The sequence below is a fragment of the Sinocyclocheilus grahami genome, unplaced genomic scaffold, assembly GCF_001515645.1.
Source record: "Sinocyclocheilus grahami isolate Dianchi unplaced genomic scaffold, SAMN03320097.WGS_v1.1 scaffold1508.1, whole genome shotgun sequence".
NCBI lineage: Eukaryota > Metazoa > Chordata > Actinopteri > Cypriniformes > Cyprinidae > Sinocyclocheilus > Sinocyclocheilus grahami.
In genome coordinates, this window is record NW_015506687.1 from 419,568 (window position 1) to 425,567 (window position 6,000).

Genomic DNA, 6,000 nt, shown 5'->3' on the forward strand with positions numbered 1-6,000 from the left:
GAATGGAACAAAAAGTGTTGAACTTGAAAAAAATGTTTTGCTTGAGTGCACTTGCTAAATGAAGGCAGATTGTATCAAATGGATCAAACAGCTTTGTATATTAACGAGCTGCAGTATAATAATGCCACAAATCATCAATAAAGTGCATACTGAAACTGTACATTATTTCAGTACATTAAGCCATGGTAATCTGTTTTTCCATATTTCCAAGCATTTTAGTGCTGATAACTCAACTGAACTGATGCTTAAAGAATCCGCTTTCAGCAGCCATGCTTGTTTATCACCAGCTGTGGTTAAAGTTTTCTATGCACAATTTGATTTGAAGAGTCACAATACCGATTACCTTCTTCCTATCTAATCACATTGATGGGTAAAAATAAAATGTAAAAAAGCATGTAACGACCACAAACGGAGGGAAAATAGCGGAGAAAAGCTACAGATGCATCACTTAAAATGTACTCAAGTAAAAGTAAACAGTTTTTAAACTACTCGAAAAAAGTATATTTCTATAAAAAAGTAAATTCTGATAAAAGCTACTTGATTACAGTAATGTGAGTATTTGTTATACGAAAACTATTTTTTATCAGAAAAACTGCTTTCAACATTGATAATGATAAGAAATTTTGTAATAATAATTAAAAAATTTAATAAGAAATTCATATGTGTCATAACAGGAATATTTTCTACATTATGTATTATATTTTAATATATGTATATCAAATATATTAAAGTAGAAAACTGCTATCATAAATTGTAAAAATATTTCACAGTGTTATATTTTGTTGTATTTTTGTTCAAATAAATGCAGGCTTGGTGCATTTTAACCCCCACAATTTTAAACTGTATTTTTTATTTGTTTGTTTGTTTATTTTTATTTTTGCTGTTAAGACTACAAACAACTAAACTATTTGAGTATGATATGTCACACATTTTTGCTGGCTGTCTGCTGTCTGAATAAATCCATAAAGATAGTGCTAAAAGTGCTAAAAGTGTTTGGTCACTTAAGCCACTTAAAATGAATGAATGCCTTTGCATTAGATAACAGAGTATCAAACGAAGTGGTATTTATTTTAAAGAAAGACAGAACAAGCACGCTTTTCAAAAATTTCACAAACGAAATGTGTTTGGTTTAATAAAAAAACACTTAAATGTATTTGCACACTTTCTGGTTGTCAAGCATTAGTCAAACATTTTAAGAAATGCACCTGCAGCTGCTCTCATAGAACACCTGTGTGAACTTGAGAAGAAACTATTTTATACATCTACTCAAAATCACCTTGAGATCAGTTGTTTACAATTCACTGCAAAAATAATTCAGAAAAGTGAAAATAGTTTGGAGAAAAGCTGTATCATTATTTGTTTACAGATGCCACTTTGATATTTATCTAATGCAATGACATTCATACATTTTTAAGTGTAGCTCAAGTGTCCAGATATTTTCTGGGTCCACTATATTAATAACAGTATGTATGATTAATAATTCAGTTTGTGGAGAAACACACACGCACACACACACACACACACACACACACATTGTGCTCTTGAGGCCTCTTTGATCTGATCACATACTATATGAAGGTCTATGCATCTTATTCGGTTGATGGCTACTGTTGATTTGAAAAGCATCATTTATTTTAGCATTTAGCACAGTGATAGTGTTACATTTCCCAATAGGCTGTAGTGAAATGTGTCACAGTAATTCACACATTGGCATTGAATCAATAATGCTGGCTGAAAGTTCACAAAATGCAAGACAGTTCATAGCACTTCAGCATTTTATTTATTTTTTTGTCAGACAGCAGCATTTAAAGGTCTCCTGAATTTGTGAACGTTACGTTCCACTGTCCCCATTAATAACTGAGGGTTGTAAAATGCACGCGTCTCTTATGTGTCATCTCAGATTCAGTGGAAGAGTGCCCCCAGAATTGCCATGGCAACGGAGAGTGCATGTCAGGAGCGTGCCATTGCTTCCCAGGGTTCCACGGCACAGACTGTTCTAAAGGTACCATTTACTGTGACACTGCCGGAATGTTTGCGTTAAAAAAGGATGTTTCACTTTGCAGCATTTGTCAAAATATTTTTGTAGTCATGCAAAAAAAGCTGTTGTATAATAACATTTTGCTTACTAAATCTTAACACCTTCCACATTTCTAAGGCCGAGTGTCCATCAAAGCATTTTTTCCCAGAGGCTGGCGTATTTTTTCCAGTTGTTTTCAATGGGACACGTATTTTAAACCGCTGCATGCTGAGCGTCTTTTTCATGCTGAGTGCTCGGTCATTTTTTTCTCGGCACCAAGAGTTGAAGAATGTTCAACTTTGGGTAAAATGCAGCGTTTATCACTGTCACTTTTCAGTTAAGTTCAGTTAACCAATCACAGTGGAGGAGGAGCGGGACTAATACTGACCAACCATCACACCTTGCTTGTACTATGACTGAACAACAACGGAGAAGTTAATATTGCTTGTCTCCGAGTGTTTATGTCTTTACCAGAAGGAATTGCCAGACTACCATATTATTGTTATGAAAAATAATGCTTGGAGAAACATTTCATTTGCGAAAACATTTTCATGTACTTCAGCGGATATTCCGTATCATAGAAACCACAGCGTCTCAACTGAAAAAAACACTGCGTTCTCAAGCGCTCACAGCTGGGCATTTTCAACAGAGCACCTGATGTTTTCAGCTGGCTAAAGACGCTTTGGTGGACACGCAGCCTAAATTCAAAGAGATTTGCATGCCATTTGCTGGAATATTTGTGATTCTTCTCACAAATGGTCAAAGACTATTTTTCAAAAAATAGTAAAACAAATAAATAAAGCAAAACAAATGAATAAGATATTATATTTAGCCTATTTTAGAACCATTAGAATTGTATGCATTGTGACATTATTTTTAAGACAAGTAAGCACATCCACCCACTAAAATGACTGTACTATAATTTATAATGAATTTGTATTATGCAATAAAAAAGTAACATTTTTATATCTTATTTCTTTATTCAAAATATTATATAAATGTATACATATTAATAATAATATAAAATATGCATCTTTTATTTGTAGATGAACATGGCCTGTCAACCTGTCATTTTTGTAAGCTAATTAAAATCAGTAATTGATATCAAACTTCATTATTATGTCATTTCATGCTTTAGTTTTATATTTAATTGTATTTACTGTGACTTACAAATAAACTCTGTGAGCCACTGGATTTATTTTAAGTAGTTTTTAATCAGTTTTTATTTATAATTTGCTGTAAGTTTTATAGTTGACTTGCTACATGCTACAATTGTGATGCTGTTATAGATTTGTGAAGCATATGTCAGAATTTTCCCTCGAGCTCAGCATTTGTCATCAGATCATCAGTGTACATAAGCTCTGGCTATTTGTCATAATGGCTCTATGACACTGTCACATCACTCTGAGATCCAGACGGATGAATTACAACATCACTGATTAATCCCATCTCAGTTATGCCAAAACGTCTGATGGGTTTGTTGGCTTTACTGTGCCAGACCAATCTTTTTGAGTGATGAAATGCTCTTAGTGGACGCTTCGTGAAGAGACATGTGTGTGTGTGTGTGTGTGTGTGTGTGTGAGAGCTCACCTGAGGCTATAGACAGCTAGTTTATTACTGTCGAATGCCGTCTTCTCTGAGTAGCAGAGAGCGCCGTTAATATTGCCTCTGAATCTCTCACCTTAATTACACAAGGCATAGTCTGCTTTATCACCATATTCAGAGAGCTTTGGCAGTGTTTATGCTGCCTTTGAGGCTGAATAGCGAATAGCTCTTTGGGAAAAATGTGAGGCATGATTCTTTCCTTCCCTTACTACATTCATTCATTCATTCCAGACCATTTTTTTATCAAAAACTGTAACAGTCTCTGCTCAGCTTGAGTTTATGCAGGCTATTGTTGGAAAAACTATCTAACAAAGTGAAACTTGTCAAGTTAAAAGCTTCTCATAATTTAAAGTAGTTAAAATCAGACAACTCTTTTGAAAAAGTAGTTAGCTATATACTACTGGTTGCTGATGAAAGTAGGTAACTACTGTAACTTCTTTAAGGGGCAATGCATGATATGTATCGATTATGTCATTTAGAGGGCAATATATAATATCAAATTATAACATTCTAATTGAATCACAACCGTAAGTTCTGTCTCAAAAACAATGAGGGTTTTTAAGCAAATGACTCTTGATTTGGGTGACATTAAACTTACGTATTTCGATTTTTATATAAAAGATACAAAATTCCACCAGCGTTTGTTCTACACAGAGACTGGAATTGGTGAATAGTTTCTTTAATCTGGTTCACTCAAGTAAACGGATTTACTACAACAAATCAGACGTCTGTGTACAATACCATTCAAAACATTTGGGGTCAGTAAGATTTTTTATTTTTTTTTTAAGTAATTAATATGTTTACTTGGGGGAAGTCGTGGCCTAATGGTTAGAGAGTCAGACTTGTAACTCAAAGGTTGCGGGTTCGAGTCTCGTACCGGCAGGGATTGTAGGTGGGGGGAGTGAATGTACAGCGCTCTCTTCCACCTTCAATACCACGACTGAGGTGCCCTTGAGCAAGGCACCGAACCCCCAACTGCTTCCGGGTGTGTGTGTGCTCACTGCTGTGTGTGTGTGCACTTTGGATGGGTTAAACGCAGAGCACTAATTCCTAGTATGGGAAACCATGTCACGTCACTTTGTCACTTAATGTTTATTCAGCAAGGATGCATTATATTAATCAATAAAAATATTCATGTTACAAAACATTTATATTTTAAATAAATGGCATTCTTTCAAACTTCATATTCATCAAAAAATCCCGGAAAAAATGTGTCATGGTTTCCACAAGAAATATTAAGCAGCACTTTCTTTCTTTCTGAAGGATCATGTTAAAACATTTTTAAAACATTCACGTAGAAATCAGTTATTTTAAATTGTAATAATTATTGTTTTACTCTATTTTTGATTAAATAAATGCAGCCTTGGTGAGCATAAATTACTTTTAAAAACATTAAAAAGTCTCACTGACCCCAAACATTTGAACGGTAGTGTGTGGTATGTATCAGATTATATAATTTATCTTAATCACAGCAGTAAAAACAATGAGGGGTTTTAATCAATTGGGTTAAAATTGAAGAGAAAAGTTTATGTATTCCTATTTCAATATAAAAGATGTAACATTCTACCAGAGAGTTGATTATACACAGAGACTGATATTGGTGAATGATTTATTTTATCTGGTTCATCCAAATGAACCAATTTACTAAAACATGTCAGACATCCCAAAGCTACATGATGTATATGACATAAGAGTTCAGGATGTTACAAAACATTTATATTTTAAATAAATGGCATTCTTTCAAACTTCATATTCATCAAAAAATCCCGGAAAAAATGTGTCATGATTCTTTCCTTCCCTTACTACATTCATTCATTCATTCTAGACCATTTTTTTATCAAAAACTGTAACAGTCTCTGCTCAGCTTGAGTTTATGCAGGCTATTGTTGGAAAAACTATCTAACAAAGTGAAACTTGTCAAGTTAAAAGCTTCTCATAATTTAAAGTAGTTAAAATCAGACAACTCTTTTGAAAAAGTAGTTAGCTATATACTACTGGTTGCTGATGAAAGTAGGTAACTACTGTAACTTCTTTAAGGGGCAATGCATGATATGTATCGATTATGTCATTTAGAGGGCAATATATAATATCAAATTATAACATTCTAATTGAATCACAACCGTAAGTTCTGTCTCAAAAACAATGAGGGTTTTTAAGCAAATGACTCTTGATTTGGGTGACATTAAACTTACGTATTTCGATTTTTATATAAAAGATACAAAATTCCACCAGCGTTTGTTCTACACAGAGACTGGAATTGGTGAATAGTTTCTTTAATCTGGTTCACTCAAGTAAACGGATTTACTACAACAAATCAGACGTCTGTGTACAATACCATTCAAAACATTTGGGGTCAGTAAGATTTTTTATTTTTTTTT

At 33.7% G+C, this 6,000-nt stretch overlaps 1 pseudogene; it reads left to right on the forward strand.

Moving 5' to 3' along the window:
• Positions 1-6,000, forward strand: part of LOC107570808 (teneurin-2-like) — a 99,598-nt pseudogene that overhangs the window by 76,507 nt on the left and 17,091 nt on the right.